Raw genomic sequence first — 18,469 nt, forward strand, 5'->3', positions numbered from 1 at the left:
AAGCCCTGGCCTTCCACCACCTCCTGTTAGACTACAATTCCCCCGTTTGTGACTATGAGACTTTTCTTCATAGTCCCCATATGTCTCATTATTAGTTCTCATTAATAATATATTATTTCCTGTAGTAACTTGTACAGTTAGTCGTGTAACACATTTTAAGGCACCGCTAACAACAATACAGATGAATATCACGACGATTACAATTATAATCATCGTTTGAAGTAAACTTGCCAACCGTGCGGTTAGGGAGAACCCAAAACTTTGTAACATTTTGCTTAGAGGCCTGAATATCTCTACTTGATTTTGCCACTTTTTTTTTTTCATCTATTTGTTGAGCTAAATGTTCAGTTATATTGGGGATATGGATGCGACAATCTTTGTTTTTCAGTTTTAGGTACCGACATACCCTGTGTTCCTGTAGTAACATTAAATCTAAGGTTAGCCTATTCTGCAACGTCATTTTTGAAGTTTCCTGTCACGGAGTACTTTAAATCTTGTAATCCTACTCTAGTTGCATTCGCTAACCACATTCTATTCTGAAAGGAGGTAATTTGGAGACCGAAGATAGCTTCGGTTTAAATCTAAAGCTAAAATTCCCCGCTCGAGGGGATCGGCTGTAGATTTAGGTAGTGGTAAACAGGCCATTATACTGCTGATGTTATGGATTCTTCCAAAGAAATGGACAAGTTTTAAGACTAGATATCTGTTACAAAAAGTAAATGCTAGGTTAATTGATGTCAGAGATAAAATTTTTATTGGACCGTGCTCAATTAATAACACTTTCTGAGAGTCTCTAGGAGTAATTTTAATAGTACTTTTCTAAAAGAAAAACCTTGACACGATTCATCGACAGTCTCTGGTTAGTCAGAGTTTCAGTTCTCCAGTTGGCATAGAGATCCACTTGTCCTGGTCTGGTGCCGCCTTTACTCTGTTGCCGTGAAAAGCTGAAATCGGGACTCGATAGTCGGGATGACTATTAAGCGGGTATTCTTTATGGCAGCGCTGGGGATCGCTCCACCAGGGAAGCGCAACACCTCGGTTCATATACAGAAAAATCATACATAGTCATCAGATTTCCTGAAAAGGGCAGTTTTATGGTGATGAGTTCCCAGAGTTCATTTACATAGTCCGAGCATGCGCAGTAAAATTAGGGTTAGGGTCTCTTCACCCTCCCGGTGGTCTTCCGTAGTCTTTCTCGCATTGTCCGCTAGTTGAACTTTGGGCTTCCTTTGTCCATAGATAGTCATTGAGTTAGCTCATCGGTCCTTCGGCCTCGGAATGTTACGAGGGGGTCGATTTAAACTAGTTCTTTGGTGCTTCTCTTCGGCACAAAGGTCCCGAGTTCCTGTTATCGGTGATTTAATTAGGAAGCCTAACGAGCTTGCTCGAGGCCTGTTTAGTCGTATCGGGTAAGAAGTTACAGGAAATGTCCTACCATCAACTCTGCTCAGCAGGTAACTAAAACTATCTTTGCAAAGGGGAAGAGAACAAAAGAGAACAAGGATGCGAGCGAAACTAAAAAAAAATGCGAGTCTATGTATCACAGTAAGGTCTTAGTCAGGGATTTAACCCTTTCAACTCTGGTATAACGAATCCGGGAGTCAATCCCATTCACCTTTACCGCCGTGTATGTTTTCAATAGCACCGTATAAGGTTCTTTCCGCTTTTCTTTCAAGGGCTCGTCTTTCCAAGTTCGCACGTAGACTGTGTCTCCTGGTTGGAATGGGTGTATCGGAGTGTCCAAGGGAACGGGAGTCTCCTGGTTTAGGTACCTACGCAGGGAGGATAAATTCTGCGAGAGAGAAATCAAATATTCTTTAATTACAGCCTGTCCCTTGACATGCATATGGTCTCCCTTTGCGGTTAAATGATCGATTGGATACGGTTCCCATATGAGATCCCATATGGGATCTCAAATGGACTAACAGTTTCCCTAATTCTGGGTGTAATTCCTACTCTCATTAATGCTATGGCTCGAATATCTACCCATTTCATTTGAGTTTCCTCAATGACACACTTTAGAAATCTGCCTTTTTAGAGTTCGATTCATTCTTTCTACTTTGCCACTGGACCGTGGCCTCCAAGGGGTATGCAAATCCCCTTGGATGTTTAGAAATCTAAAAACTCCCTGCGCTATTTCCGCAATAAAGCGGGGTCTGTTATAGGAGAATATACCTTCTGGAACGCTGAATCTGGGGATAGTTTCTTTCGATAAAATTTTAATCGCTTCCTTAGATTTGTTAGTATGATAGGGGAAAGCTTCGGGCCAACCAGAAAAGGTGTCTACCGTTACCGATAAATATTTATACAGATTACACCTCGGCAACTCCGTAAAATCTATTTGCCGGTATTCCCCGGGAGTTATTCCTCGTTTTACCATTCCTCCCGTGATTTTCTTTGCAATTTTTGGGTTATTGGCACGACAGATAGCATGCTTTTTAACTATTATATCTGCTAGGCTTTGCGTTCTTGGCCCAATGACGTGTCTTTTGGCAATTAGTACTAATGCATCTGCTCCCGAGTGTGTTTCTCGGTGCAGTTTCTCGAGTAGAATTTCCATCATCTTTTCAGAAATTAATAATTGCTTCAGTGGTGTCACCCACCAACCCTGATCGCTTTTGGAACAATCTAATTGCTCTGCCAATTGATTTTGCTTCTCGGTATATTGTGGGGGCGGATAATTCCAAAGGGGTACTGGAATTAAAGCCCCTTCAAATTTTGATTGCTGTAATGCTGCTTCTTTTGCTAACGGGTCTGCTTTTCGATTTCCCTTCGTGATTTCATTGTTTCCCTTCTGATGTGCTTTACGATGCATTATAGCAACCTCCTTTGGTTGAAGGACTGCCTGTAAGAGCTTCATTATTTCTGTTCCATATTCGATCGGAGTCCCGTGTGAACTTAATAGTCCTCTTTCTTTCCAAATTGTCCCACGTGTGTGCACTGCTCCGAATGCATACTTAGAATCTGTGTAAATATTGACTTGCTTTCCCTGACTAAGCTCCAAAGCTCGTGTTAGCGCAACCGAGTCTGCCTTTTGAGCAGATGTATTACTAGGCAAAGATTTAGCTTCTAAGGCCCGAGAATGTGTTACCGCTGCATATCCAGCTTTCCGTCTTCCTTCCAACATAAAACTGCTTCCATCGGTAAATAACTCCGGTTCTGCATTTGGTAGGGGTTTGTCTCACAGATCAGGCCTACTACAATATGCTTGTTTGATGGTTGTTAAGCAGTCACAATGCAATTCACTGGATTTGGAAATCGGGAGCAGAGTTGTAGGATTTAGAGCAGAGGTCGGGGAGATTACAACATCATCTTGTTCCAGCAGCGCAGCTTGATATTTAGCTAACCTGCGTGGGGAGATCCGCTAATGCCCTTTATCTTCAAGGAAAGAAGACACTGCGCGAGGTACAAATACAGTAATCGGTTGGCCTAACGTCAACTTCTGAGATTCTTCAACTAAGGTTGCGGTAGCTGCTACTGCCTTCAAACAAGCAGGCCAACCTTTACTAACTTAATCTAATTGCTTTGAAAAGTATCCCACCGGTCTCTTCCAGCTCCCCAACCTTTGTGTCAAAACTCCTAATGCCGCTCGCTGTCGTTCAGGTACATATAATTGGAAAGGTTTCCTCAAATTCGGGAGTCCCAAAGCAGAAGCCTCCGTGAGTTTCCTTTTAATTTCATCAAAACTCTTCCTATGTTCAGGTGTCCATTCGAGAACCCCCTCGGGTCCTTTTGCAGCAGCATACAGTGGTTTGGCAATTAGTCCAAAATCGGGAATCCGTAAGCGACGCCATCCGGCCATCCCCAGAAATCCTCTTAATTGCTTCTCTGATGTCGGTACAGCAATTCTACAAATGGCCTCTTTTCTCTCCATACTTAATTCTCTCTGTCCTTTGGCGATTTTTTCAAACCCCATATATTGCACCTTTTTTTTTCTCCCCAATCTGAGCCTTTTTCTTAGAAACCGGATACCCTGCCAAGCCCAGAAAGTTAAGCAAACTGGCGGTGGCTTCCAGACATGCCTCATAACTGTCAGAACCAATTAGCAAATCATCAACATATTGCAACAATGTTACAGCATGGTGATCGTTTTGCCATAGTTCTAATTCTTTGGCCTGTACCTTACCAAACGAGGTAGGGACGTTCTTGAATCCCTGGGGAAGGACAGTGCAGCAGAGTTGCGTCTTTCGTCCTGGAGTTGCGTTCTCCCATTCAAAGGCGAAGATGGTCTGGCTCTGCTCATCCACAGGTATACAGAAGGCGGCATCCTTTAAATCTAACACTGCAAAATAAGTATTACTGTTAGGGATTGTAGTAAGAAGGGTATATGGATTTGGAACCACAGGGTGGACATCTACTCTCCTTGTGTTAATTTCTCATTAAGTCCCATACCGGTCTATATTCAGAAGAATGGGGCTTCTTTACAGGTAGGATGGGAGTATTAAATTCCGATTGACGCTCCCGTAACAATCCATGTTCTAAAAAGGAGCTTATTATAGGTTCAATCCTTTTCGGGCCTCCGGCTTAACGGGGTATTGTTTCTTTCTTACCGGTTGAGCTCCTGGTTTCAGTTCGGTCTTTACCAGGGTCGCGTTCTTTGCTCGTCCGGGTATCTCCGATGCCCACACAAGGGGTATGACCGCATTCAGTATGTCCTTTGAAATATTCATTTTTTCATTAGGATCTTTCTCGATAAACGAACATATCTGGGCTTTCCAGGCAGTCTCTGGAGGAATATGCAACTGAACAGAGTCTTCAGAAAAAGTTAGCTGTGCATTCAGTTTACAAGTAAATCCCACCCAAGCAAAGGTAGGGGGCATTCTGGCATATAAAGGAATTCATGAGTTAATTTAGTGTTTCCAATGGAACATTCCATAGGTTGTAAAAACAGCCTTAAAGTCTTTTTCCCTGTGGCACCGACAATGCTTATTTTAGTTCTACTTAAGGGTCCCCTACAACTAGTTACTACAGCATGGGTGGCTCCACTATCAGTTAAAAATAAAACATCTATTATTTAATTCCCCAGCTTGACTGGAACCAGGGGATCGTCTGGGGAAGCTTTCATAGATTCCTCCAGTCCCTTTCAGTCCAACCCAATCTCCATCATGACTCCAACCCCTTCTTCTGTCTCTCTTTCCCGATTACTCAGACGGCGTGGACAAACTTTTTTCCAATGGCCCTCTTGCTTACAATTTGCACGCCGATTCATTCCCAGGGGAATGTCATAACAATTTCTACTATTATTTCTACGGCCCCTTCCTCGCCCACAGCATTCACCTCGTGTATTTTCTCTCCCTTTTTCTTGTGTTTCTGTCAAGGCAGCCAACAAAGAAGCTTGCAGCTTTACTCATCCCCGGTTCTCCTTCTCTTCTGTTTCCTCCCGATTATTACGTACCTTATATGTGATTGACAAGAACTGCGAGATTGTCATGCCATCCTCGCCCTCTACCTTTTGTAATTTCCTTCTTATATCTGCTGCCGCTTGACCAATAAACAGCGTGTTAAATAACTGTAAATTGCTATCATCTTCCGGATGGAGATCTGTCCATTTTCGAGCTACTTCACACTATCTCTCAGAGAAGGCTGACGGGGTTTCCTTATCCCCCTGCCTTACTTCAGATAGTTTAGATAAATTCCTAGGCTTTTGCACTCCATGTTGAATCCCATACACAATTAACTTTGGATATTCCTTTACCCTCTGTAATCCCTCACACTTGTGTTTGGATCCCACTCCGGATCCTTTTTCAGGAGGTACATATTGGTATTAGGCACGCCCCCCCACACACGCATTGTGGGATCAGTCCCTCTCTAGCCTTCTCTAAAATTGTTCTCCTCTCCTCAGTGGTAAACAAATATTCTAGGAGAGCCTGTACATCTCCCCAGTTAGGATTATGAGTCATGATTAACAGTACTATACATTCCCTCTGGATTGTTTCGATAGGATCCGACTGCCTGTTTCCAGTTTCATAAATCAGAAGCAGTAAAAGGTACGTGTACGGATACTGCTCTTCCTTCAGGCCCTAGAGCCTGGCTGAGGGGAGCTTGAACTATCGGTTTCTGTCCCCTTGTTCTTTTAGAGACAGCACTCACAACTCCATTATCGCTTGAGCTATCAGATTCTGGCTGTTTTGGGGGAGCTACCAACAGCTGAATATCCTCTTCCACATTTTCCGATTCAATACAACGAGGTTTTCCCGTTTTCTCTTTTAACGCATATATTCCAATATGATGTTTAGAATCCACTAAACCGCCTTTCTGCCGAATATCCCAATCGCGTCTTAACGAAAAAAACATATCCACGTAAGGCATTTCATCCCATTTTTCAGTTCTCCGACAAAACAATATTAATTCTGATACAGTGTTATATTTCAAGGATCCATTCTCGGGCCATTTTTCACCATCTTCCAATTGATATTGTGGCCACCGTTGATTACAATATCGTTTTAGCTGATTTTTAGTCATGGGATCTCCCCCAAATTTATGGCAATGCTTCAGGATGCATCCTAGGGGAGAGCAAAGGGGTGCCTCCTGGGAAGCAGCAGCGCCCATATCGGTACCGAAAAACCCAGCATTTCTACACAAACCAGAACGAGGGACGTCTCCCTTCGTTACTCAGAACAGGACAGCGTGTAGGAACAAACGGAACTATGCTACTACCACGTATCTTTCCTGGTGCGTCTCATGCAGAGCTCGGGACAGAACAGATAGTGCCTGCTTCCCAAGAGATCTCGCCCCTACCCCCCCTTTTCTCCTATCCCAGAAAAATACCTCTTTTCACTAGCATTGCACCGTTATGTTGCTTACCGCCCGACTGCAGGAGAGGAGCCGAAGGAGTCCCCGATCGACAGGTCGGTGCGCGCTAGAGTCCGCTCAGGCCTCTTCTCCCTGTTGGATGCGGCAAGACGAACAGGGCGACGCTGTCAGCTCGGTCCCATCTGGGGTGCCAAAACTGTTATCCCACAAGCGTGAGGTCGTATACCCGGTGTGCGGGACGCCGATAAACACACAGGGCAGAGGTATTTCATTTCATGTCTGCGTGGAGATGGGCGCTAGGTGGTAGCTCCACAAAGCTAGCACAAAGTTCGGTCACGCAGGTACAGTATTTATACAGTCTAGTTATGCACAGGCATAAGTAATTACACAAAGCAGTTTTCTATTGGTCTACATTTCTCTTATTTCAACTTAAACCCACAGTGCTACTTTAATATGCTGTGCACACTCAGAGGTGAGGGGCCTCTGCTCGGGCCGGGGTCTCCGGCTCGAGGACTGTGACTTTTAGTACTATAATGAGGATAGTTTGCGTGAGGGTGCTGCTTATCACACTCCTACTAGTTTTTTTGGATGGTTCCCAAAACATTTGAATTAGCTTACATACATATTTCTCCAGCATGTGCTTCTCTCCCAGGGACAGTAATTCTTGTTTAGACATTCCGCTTTCCAGCCTGAATCCCCCTTATCAGCTTTACGTAAGCCCTGGCCTTCCACCAGCTCCTGTTAGACTACACCTGGGCTGGCAGATGGCCAGGGCATCGCTGTTGTTTCTGTGCTGCTGTACTGGACAGGCTGGAACTCCAGTATGAACTCAAGTCAAAGGGGCTGTAACCTGTGGATGAGTCCACGTGGGAGCAGGACACCCCAAAGCGTCTGTGGCCGTGGCTAAGCTGATGCCAGAGCAAGATGCCACCTCTTGACACGTCTGTGGCTGTGGTTATGTCTGTGCTGCAGCAGGTACCTCTGAAGGGATAATGGCCCAAGGATAAGTGCACGCTGGAAAAAGGTACACCTCAAAGAATCTATAGCTGTAGATAAGTCCATGCTGCAGCAGGTACACCTTGAAGCATCGGTGGCTGTGCATGAGGTCATGCTGGAGCACCTGAAAGCGTGTGGCCATGGATAGACCCATGACAGAGCAGGTACACCCCTGGAGGGATTGCAGCTGTGGGTAAGGGTGTGCTGGAGCAGGTTTACTTCTGAAGGGACTGTGGCTGTGGGCGAGGCCGTGCTGGAGTGCATATATATCTGAAGGCATGGTGGCCCATGGAGAAGGCCACGCTGGAACAGGGGCACCTCAGAGCAACTGTGGCTGTGCAGAAGTCTATGCTGCAGCAGGTAGAGCCCTGGAGAGACTGGCTCATAGATGAGGCTCCACTTGGAGCAGGTATGCCCCTAAGGGACCGCAGTCTGTGGATAAGTCCAAGTCAGAGCAGGGGCAAGGGGAGGAGTTCATTGCAATGTTAAACCCACTGGTCTGGTCCAAAGGGACCAGGGGTGGAGACTGTAATGGAAATACCTTTAAATTGTTGTAACCCAGGATCTGAGTTGCATGTTACGGGAATGACTACAGCAGGAACCACCTGAACCAATGGAGGACAAGCCTTACTTGTGCAAGTGCAGCAGTGACCCAGCCTGAGCTGTCTTATGATGTATATGAGCTTGGAACACTGATCATGCAATTGACACGCAAATACCGGATGGCTTTTCCAAGAGTCATTGAGCAAGGAACAAAGAAAGCTGTGGGTACAAGGAGCCTCACGCATAGCTTTCTTATTGCATGTAATTTGACTCCGAGCCATCTACATCTACTTTATCTATAAAAATGACAGCCTAAGGGAGCTGCCTTTGAGCTCTCCCTGCTAGGCAGTGTGGCTGCACGGCGGTGATCTCCCCTTGAGCTGGGACACCTCTCAAGGTTGCTCCTCGAGGCAGAGAGACCTTTTACCGACAGCAGATCTTTGGTAAGTGACCTATATCACGCATAACCTTGTAGTATGGTAACTTTGACAAACTTTGCATGTGTAATCCCTTAGACATAAACTGTTGTCCAAGTCTGAGACTAAGATTGGGCCTAGCTGCACCTAAGCTCCATCAGGACTTTAGAAAGCAAGGGGCCTACTCTGAACCTTGTGACTCAAGGGGAGGGTCCTCCGTACCCTTTTGTATCCCCGGTCTCTCTACGAATCATTCCAGCTCGCGTGTAACCTCATTTTCCTTTGTATGTTTCTTCCATGCAGTAGAGTGAACCTTGCCATTGAACTTTAAGTTGCACTTTTACAACATCATATTAAAACCACTTTTTTCCAATACCTTTGACAGTGATTTTTTTTTTAAGCAATCTAAAGCGCTCTTTTGCGACAAACTGGTGTTGTTGGCAGGATGGCAAGTAGTATTGCTGATTACTTATGGAAGCATGGAATAAGTCAGAGTCCCAAATTCTCAGAAGAATGGGCTCGTGATAAGTGGCATGATTGGGAAGCCGTGAAAGAACAGCTAAAAGTGGCCAGGGGACATATAAAGGATGGAAAAGGGAAAGAAATTATTGGCAAAATGCTAGGTACCTGTTTAGAAGCTGCTTATCAGGATAGGAAAAAGAACAATAAAAAGGAACAGGACCTAACAGAAGAAATAGAAGGCAGAAAGGCAGCTCAATTAATACTGTCTTTGAAAATTGAGCAGCTGCAGAAACAATTACAGAAAGAAAAGGAGAAAACACAAAAGTTGGAAAAAAAGATCAAAATGATGCTCATGCAGCCCTGCATCCCCCCAATGCCATTCAAATTAGGAAACTCATAGAGTCCCCAGAGAACTGGTATGGTGATACTGGGGTGATCCAGATGACTGTGAAAAAGAACATGCTAACCCACCACCCCTTCTGAACTCCTCTGAATAAAAGACTAGGCCCATTATTAAAGCAGATTACTCTGAAGGACCTCGAGGAGGCGGTCAGCGATATAGTATGCAAAGCACTCCATGGGATGCATTACAACTGGCAAAATTACAAGAGAAATACAGCAAAAAGCCACGTGAAACTGAATATTTGTGGTGTGTCTGCCTCAGCGGTGGTGACTGAATAATGTTGAGTGGAAATGAAGCAAACTGTTATTGGGGCCCAGGAATTTTCTTAAACCTAGGACCCAACCTGACAGATAAAGCCCGTTCTATCACCAATAGGGTAGCCTACTGGGCTGGGGGAATAGATGCCTTGGATTGAGGTGAACCTTCTGTAAGTCCCATCCATTCCCTAAGTGAACTCTCCACTGCCATCACCAAAGCCACCCGCACATGCATAAACGTGGAGAGTCCAGTGATACCCCAGTATCTGCTACTGTAGATTATAACAGGCTAAAGCCACCAATTAGGGGAGCCCTGGCAATTCTTAAACCTTATTTAATTGCAAAATGGGATGAGATTAAAAGAGACACAGGGCAAAATGAGGAATTTGACGGTGATGATCCCCACAGACAACTCCCTGCATGGGCAGAATTAATGCATGGTATTGTAAATCGTAGCCATGAAACGGGGTGGGATGATCTGTCGACTGAGAAATCTGACCCAAGATCCCAAACAGGAGATCATCAAATGTGACCGGTAAAACAAACACCCCCACAGGGAACAGGAACTAAACCAAGGGAAAATACACCTAAAGACCCACGAGCAGAGTCTCGGGAGTAGAGAAATGAACTGTGGAGGAGAGCATTGGCACTGGGCATTCCCAGAGCTGCGATTAAGGCACAGCCTACTAGTGTTATCCTGAATCTAATTCAAGCATTTCAGAAACACGGCGATGAGGAAAGGACAGAACGTACTCCAAATACTCCGGCGCCACTGCCAGCTCCAAGAAAGAGCGACAACTCTTTCATCCCCCTTAAGGAGGAGTTACAAAGCTTGAGATCAAAAAACAAATAACGCCAGGAGAGCAATTGGGCCGGTCCATCCGGCCAGTGGAAGCCTAGCCATGGCTAAATGAAGGAGGCCCTTACATTTTAATTCCAGTTGGCCCTCAGTGACAACTGGTAACATTTCTAATAGATATGGGAGCAGAAATTTCAATACTAACGCAACAGAATGCCAAGAAGCTGGGCGTGTGACCCAGACAGCAGAGTTAAAATAACTGGAGTGAACAGAGCAAGGGTTACTTGCCAAGCCGTGAAAGTTAATTTATGGCTCCCGGCCAAGAAGTGCATGTTGTCTACTCGCTTTGCAATCAAAGATCACAGGGAAAATGTTTTGGGTTTCGATGTTTTGAACAGCTGAACCTGGCGCCTGCCTGGCAGCAGTGTATGGTCCTTCGGTTCAAATATCAACCCTAACCCTGATAGAAATGAGGAGGGTGCATGTACTCCACACAGCTCCTGCGCTCCCCGATTCCAAGGTTACTAATGTACTGTGATACCCGATTTCTGCTGCAGCACAAAATGGAATTTCTGAAGTAATAGCAGACTTGGAAAAATGGCACATTATTTCCAGAAACCAACTCCCCATACAGTTCACCAGTCTGCCCAGTCCGAAAGCTGAACGAGAGATAGCATCTGACAACTGATTATCGGCACCTAAATGCCAACGCAGCTCTGCTAGCAGCTGCAGTACCTAATATTGCAACTTTAACAGCTACGCTACAAGTGGCCGCACACCCATGGACGGCAGTGCTAGATGTGAAAGGTATGTTCTTTATGGTCCCCTTGCAGGAGGAGGATAAAGAGAAATCTGCTTTTACTTGGAAAGGCATACAAGACACTTTTAACAGACTCCCACAGGGATATAAACATTCACCCACGATTGCTCACGCTGTGCTCGCTGAATTCTTACAGTCTCACTGCCTCAAGATGTGAAACTGTACCAATATACAGATGATATCCTAATCAGAGGGACCTCCACTAAAAAGGTGGGGGAAGAGGCAGCAGCAGCGTGGCAAATGCTACATAAAGCAGAAGTTTAAATCCCACTAGAAAAATGTCAGGGACCGAGTAGAGAAGTAAACATTTTAGGTACTCGATGGATTGCAGGTAGTGCGGCAATCCCACCAGACACCCTAAGTAAAATAGAACAGTAACAGATTCCCCAATCTAGGAAACTTCTCCACCAGGAGGAATTGCACAGAAACCCACTACCAGAAAAGGGTACGCCTACCTGATGGGAGCAGCAAATGAAATGCAATTGACTGAAGGACATACACAAATTTCCAAATTACAAATACCTGTAAACACTGACCCGCTAGCACTAAAAGAGCCATGTAAACCCTCACCGATTCTAAATGCGCCTCCCCTCACGGAGAAAACACCGACCGAAGGCATTTGGTTTACCCATGCCTCAGCAAAGAGGGTAAATGGCAAACGGCGGTACTAAAGCTGCGGCATTAGAAATTACCACCGGCAAACAAGTAATAGAAGGTGGTGAAGGTAGCGCACAAGTGGGAGAACTAAGGGCAGTTGTTCTAGCAGCACAAAACAGAGCAAAAGTTATCTTATGTCGACTCCTATGCCGTGTGGGCAGGTGCCACACAATGGCTTTGTCAATGGGAATCCCTAAATTGGGAAGTAAATAGATCCCCAGTTTGGAGAACTGAAGACTGGCAATTACTATTTAGATATAGCCAAACAGGCACCCTTTAAACTAGGATGGGTAAAAGGCCACGTGAACAATGACCAACCAGTCACAAAATGAATCACCAACAAGTAGATGTATTAGCCAGAATTAGGGAAACAAAACCAGGAGATACACGACTGGGGTATGGTACCGACTGGGGGAATGGTTACATCAAAAATTAGGCCCCACAGGCCGAGAAGCACTTTATTTTGCAGCCCAAAGCCGAGGTTGGTCTCTAAAGAGGAAAAGATGTGACACCATCCTTACAGAATGCGCCCAATGTAAATGGAAGTTGCAAACAGATCACCCTGCTACAACACCACCCCTACACATTAATGAGGGAAAAACCCTCTGGTCAACATGGCAGATTGATTACATTGCATCCTGTTGTAGTTCTGTTAGTTTTAACCTTATTGTGTTTATTGCTTAGAATCGTTCTGTATATCACAGCTTGGCAAAAAAAGAAACAAATTACATCAATCCAGGAGGTAAAACGCATACAATCAATTGATTCTGTACATCAAAGAGTATATAACTCACATTAATTAGGACACTTAAACTAAACAGCTTATCAAATAATTGGACTCTTACCACTGATCTGCAATACACCACATATTTATGACATAGAGGCAAGAGGTAACCGTGCTACCGCTCTATGAGTCGATAAAGCAGATTGACTGTAGTCACGGGGTGGAGTGTGATGGATACAGTCGACCTCTTAACCGAACTAGCAATAGTTTGGTACAGGCTCCAAGGGAGGTAAAGGCCTGAGCCGTGGCTAGGCCAAGAACTCCTCCGGTTCCGATCTGTTCCCTGAGAACCCACAAAGAAGCCGAGTGGTACAGTGAGCATCGATACATGTGAGCTTGGAACACCGATCACGTGACTGACACATGAATAGCAGATGGCTTTTCACTGACTCGTTTATCAAGGAACAAAGAAAGTCATGGATACAAGGAGCCTCATGCATAGCTTTCCTATCGCATGCAATTTGACTACGAGCCAACCGCTTTATCTATAACAATGACAGCCTAAGGGAGCCTTCTATGAGCTCTCCTGGTCATAGACTGACCCGGGTAACAGATGCGGACTCAGGAAGGGTTCTGAGGGGAAAAGAGGGGTGCAAAGTGCCCTGCCAATCGAAAACAGGGCTCTGGGGCATAGGAGATGTCTCACGAGACCTTGGTTAAAGGAGCAGAGGAGTCCCGAGGGGGCCCGAGAGACCCAAGAAGCCTCAGAGATAACAATGAGGAACTCTGAAGGGGTTTTCAACCAAGTACAGATGTCATCAGGAGGCTGAGCGCTGAATGAAGGCATCCTAGATGGCAAAGAGTAAGATAAAAGTGCTCCGAAGTGCACAAAACAAATAAACCAAAAAATCAAAATGGAGCGAAAGTGCTACAAGAGTGTTGTGGAGTACAAGAAAGGACACAGATGCCATTGTTATAGACAGTAGAGGAATGAGGAGGCGGCAGGGTAAGAAAAGAAGGCTTGGAGACCCAGTGAGGGCCTTGGAGTCTCAGGAGGGCATCTAGGCAAACTAGAGATGACTGAGCGAGAGAGGAACCAAACAGAGACACCCTCGATGGCAGACAAAGATAAAGGAGTGCTGCGTGACAAAGAAAGACCAGCCTTGGGGCAGATCTCTGGATGAAATCCTTAAATTGCTTACTAACCTTAGACAAAACCAAAACAATATTCCCGAGCGATACCGATAGATGTAAGTTAACTACCCGAGGATGTTCAAGATACTGAAAAGTTACTGTAATGAAGGAGGAAACATTGTAGAAGGTAGTGAGGGTGCCATTTTGTACTTCCTCCATAAAAAAACCTCTCAGAGGAAGAAGTATAATTGCTAATTGTCTCCATGAGGTGGTACCCGACATACAGTAATGGTTTCAGTATGAAAATGAGATGCCAAAGTAAACTCAAGGTCACTGTTTTAATAACAAATCTCCCAGGCAAAACATCACTAGTCACTGCAGAGCACAGGAAACTGCAAAAACCAACACTGATCTTTAACATGTACGGCAAAAAAATGAGCATGGTGTAGATCAGATAAGCCAATATCGAGAACAGATGAATCCATATCGTGACCCGCAACTATTAACAGATCTAAATTCCTTAATATGCTCTGGTTAACCTGTTATTATCTCAAACCATTCGTGCCCCACATTGGGCGCCGAAAAGGACTGTTGTGGCTTAGCCCGAGTCGGCAATTAAGTACCACGCAGCCGCTCGCTCACCCTCCCGCCCCGGTGGGATGGGGGAGAGAATCGGAAGAGCAAAAATAAGAAAACTCATGGGTTGAGATAAGAACAGTTTAACAATTGGAACAAAATAATAATAATAAATTGTAAAGAGAAGGAAAACAACAAGAGAGAAACAAAACCAAGGAAAAAAACCAAGACTAAAATAAGATACATCATCCTCCTGCCATTGAAGATTTATAACTACTTGCTTCCCCACGAACACCCACCCGTCTCAATTTAATTGTCCATCCAAAGGCAACACCAAGCAGGCCACAGCCTGAGGCTCAACCGTCCTGCTTAGCCTGGATCTATTACTTAAACTCCAAGAAGTCGTCAAACCATCCACCGACACACAAAAATTACAGTTACTGCCAGAGGACGCGAATATAGGCAAAGACTGATAGGCCAAAAGAGGTACGGGTAGCAAATGACCGTGGCTGGTGTAACCACGGACTCTTCATTAAGGATAAATAACTCCCAAATGACCCCATGAACTGCAGCAAGGAGAACCCCTCGGGATACAGCATGCTCACATGACAACGCTGACGTATATGGCACAGGAGACCGGGCTGTCGGTAGCTGCTTGCATGCAGAACGCTACTATTAGGTAACACTGCACTATAAAGTCTTAAGAAGACAAAACTGCGTAGGAGTTACAGGAGACCTGAGTGCAGACAGATACTGAATATAACAGGACAGGTGCCCAAAGTCTAATGGAGACCCCTCGGACCCAAACACTTGATGAGAGATGCTTCTTGCCAAAATACGAGCTCAACGAGGAAAAGCCAAAGGTGATGCAGACCGAGCTATTACAATCTCAGTGCAGAAGTATTCATTACTTCAGACGGCAGGATGGTCCTGCCAGGTCGGTCAAGCCAAGCACCGGGTTCTAATGCCAGTCCAGTGGTGTCCACGATAGCTCTCACAGCCTCCCATGTAATAGACAGCTTCCCTGTCCGGGACCATGTTTTGCATGTCCCAGGCCCTCCCCACACCCACGTTGAAAATCAAACAGAACAATTAAGGACTCTGCTTCATCGCTTCAGCCTCCAAAAGAAGCTTCCTTCCTCTGCTGACAGTCGACACTGATATCCTCATGCTGTTCCTTGAATGCAGGCTGGCCTTGGGTGCCTGTACTGCCAAAGGAAGAGAAAATAATTATGCTCTTGTAACATGCTCCATCATCCTCTTGTTCTTCAAGAAATCAAAAGAAAGCTACCATCCCCATTGCTACATAACAGAAATTTGTGCAGGAGACAGCTGAGCCCATCCCCAGAAATGGAAAACTCTGCTATGACCGTGCTTTGCCTTTTGGCAACAGCGCCCGCCATCGGTGTGCACCAAACCCCTTCAGGAGTCACTAGGAAAATCAGATACAATTATTTCAAACCACCTAGCAAAGAAGATATGACCTAAAAACACGTGTACCCCACCTTATCCCAAAACCACTCAGATAGCTGGCTTCCTCCTGCACAAAATTCACATCTTCAACAAATACACAAAACAGAACAACATGACACCAAACAGAACAAAATCCTGACCCTCTGCCACACTCTGGAAGGGATTAGTGCACCCACATAAGATACTCACACTATGGACCCACATACCAACTTCCTCAGGGTCAGCCCTGCAAAGACAGGAGGAAGCCCAACGCTACCTCCCCAGATGCCCCAGCACTCTGCTTCCCTCTCGGGAAAATGCTGTTGAGGATATCTTAAAAAAAAAAAAAAAAAAAAAAAAAAAAAAGAGCCATAGGGACCCAATGTCAAAAGAAGACCTGACTTGACCTGCAGGAATAAAAAATCCTGCAAAAAAATTCTAACCAAACCCCAGAAAATATTAAAAACCTGGGAAGCTCAAAAAGACAGGACATTGTACCGTGGAGCAATCGAGACTGCCCAACAGATGAAGCAGCAAGGATGAGAGGTCCACCCTGAAAGCAGAGGAGAAGAGACTGCCTGGCGGCCAGGGACAAGGGACCCACGCTGCCTGGTGCCCCTGAGGGCCTGCAACCAGGGGCCCGCGCCACCCGGCGCAAACAGGCGGGCATCGTCGCCACAAACAGGCAAGGTCCCGTTTGGGCTCGCATCCAGCACCAACAGGCAATGGCTTGGCAGACTTCATTTTGCAGTCCAAAGCCGAGGCTGGTCTCTAAAGAGGAAAAGATGTGACACCATCCTTACAGAATGCCCCCAATGTAAATGGAAGTTGCAAACAGATCACCCTGCTACAACACCACCCCTACACATTAATGAGGGAAAAACCCTCTGGTCAACATGGCAGATTGATTACATTGCATCCTATTGTAGTTTTGTTAGTTTTAACTTTATTGTGTTTATTGCTTAGAATCGTTCTGTATATCACAGCTTGGCAAAAAAAGAAACAAATTACATCAATCCAGGAGGTAAAACGCATACAATCAATTGATTCTGTACATCAAAGAGTATATAACTCACATTAATTAGGACACTTAAACTAAACAGCTTATCAAATAATTGGACTCTTACCACTGATCTGCAATACACCACATATTTATGACACAGAGGCAAGAGGTAACCGTGCTACCGGTAACTCCACGAGTCGATAAGGCGGACTGACTGGAGTCACGATGTGGAGTGTGACGGATGCATTCAGCCTCTTACCCAAATGAACAGTAGTTTGGTACAGGCTCCAAGGGAGGTAAAGGCCTGAGCCGCGGCCGGGCCAAGAACTCCTCCGGTTCCGATCTGTTCCCTGAGAACCCACAAAGGAGCTGAGCAGCACAGTGAGCATTGATGCCTATGAGCTTGGAACACCCCTCATGGGACTGACACATGAATAGCGGGTGGCTTTTCCAAGACTCATTTACCAAGGAACAAAGAAAGTGTTAAAAAAACCCTGAAAAACAAAGGCATTAAAGGAGGAAAAAAAATATAGGGACAGCAAACTAAATAAGCAAAGACGTAGAAACAAAATTTAAAAAGCGACAGTGTACAACACAGACTAGAATGAAATAAAAAAATAAAGACAGTGAACTGGATAAAAGTAGATATAGAAAAAAAACTCAAAAGCAACGTGACACAGGAAAGTCAGGAAATAATAAAAAAATAGGGTTAGACGTCTGGGTAAAAGTAGACAGAAAAAAAATTTTAAAGTCACAATATACAATACAGATAGGAAAAAAGTAATAGAGACAGAAAAAATACATAAAAGTGAACACAAAAACAAAAATTCAAAAGTTTTCTCAATTCAAAAGACATTGAGAGGAAAAAATTAAAAAATAGCAAAAAACCTAAACAGAGTCATCGAAAGAAAATTTTAAAAGCGCCAGGGTACAGGACAGACTAGAATGAATTAAAAAATAAGGACAGCAAACGATAGAAATAGACGAGGAAAGAAAATTTAAAAGCAAGGGGGTACAGGACAGACAGGAAACAATTTAACAGAGAGACACATCTTGACAAAAGTAGACATAGAATGAAAATTTTAAAAGCAACAGGATACAGGAAACAGGAAAAAATAAAAAAAGAGGGACAGAAAACAAGGTAAAAGTACACCTAAAACAAAATTTCAAAAAGAAAATAATTTTGAGAGTAAAAAATTGAAAAATAGGGAGAGTTAACTAGAAAAAAGTAGACATAGAAAGAAAATTTAAAGAGCAATGCGGTTCATGACAGACAGGAAATAATTAAGAAATAGAAACAGGAACTGGATAAGCATAGACATAGAAAGAATATTTTAAAAGCAACAGGATTAAGGAGATAAAGGAAAAAAAATAGGAACAAACTAAAACAGAGACATATAAAGTAAATTTAAAAAACAACAGGGTACACGACAGACAACAAAATTAAAAAATAGGCATGGGAGCTTGATAAAAG

The 18,469-nt window shown here is 44.4% G+C and overlaps 1 long non-coding RNA gene across 2 annotated transcripts; it reads right to left on the reverse strand.

The window, feature by feature from the left end:
- Positions 1–731: 731 nt before the first annotated feature.
- LOC140662418 (uncharacterized) lies at positions 732–6,602 on the reverse strand. Of its 2 annotated transcripts, none has more exons than XR_012046073.1 (2): positions 4,127–6,602; positions 732–1,792 (listed from the first exon to the last, which is right to left on the reverse strand). It is a non-coding gene; the product is annotated as an uncharacterized lncRNA (long non-coding RNA). The 2 variants fall into 2 exon arrangements; XR_012046074.1 differs by having other exon boundaries at positions 4,122–6,602.
- Positions 6,603–18,469: the final 11,867 nt, after the last annotated feature.

The sequence above is a fragment of the Ciconia boyciana genome, chromosome 22 (assembly GCF_034638445.1).
Source record: "Ciconia boyciana chromosome 22, ASM3463844v1, whole genome shotgun sequence".
Taxonomy (NCBI): domain Eukaryota; kingdom Metazoa; phylum Chordata; class Aves; order Ciconiiformes; family Ciconiidae; genus Ciconia; species Ciconia boyciana.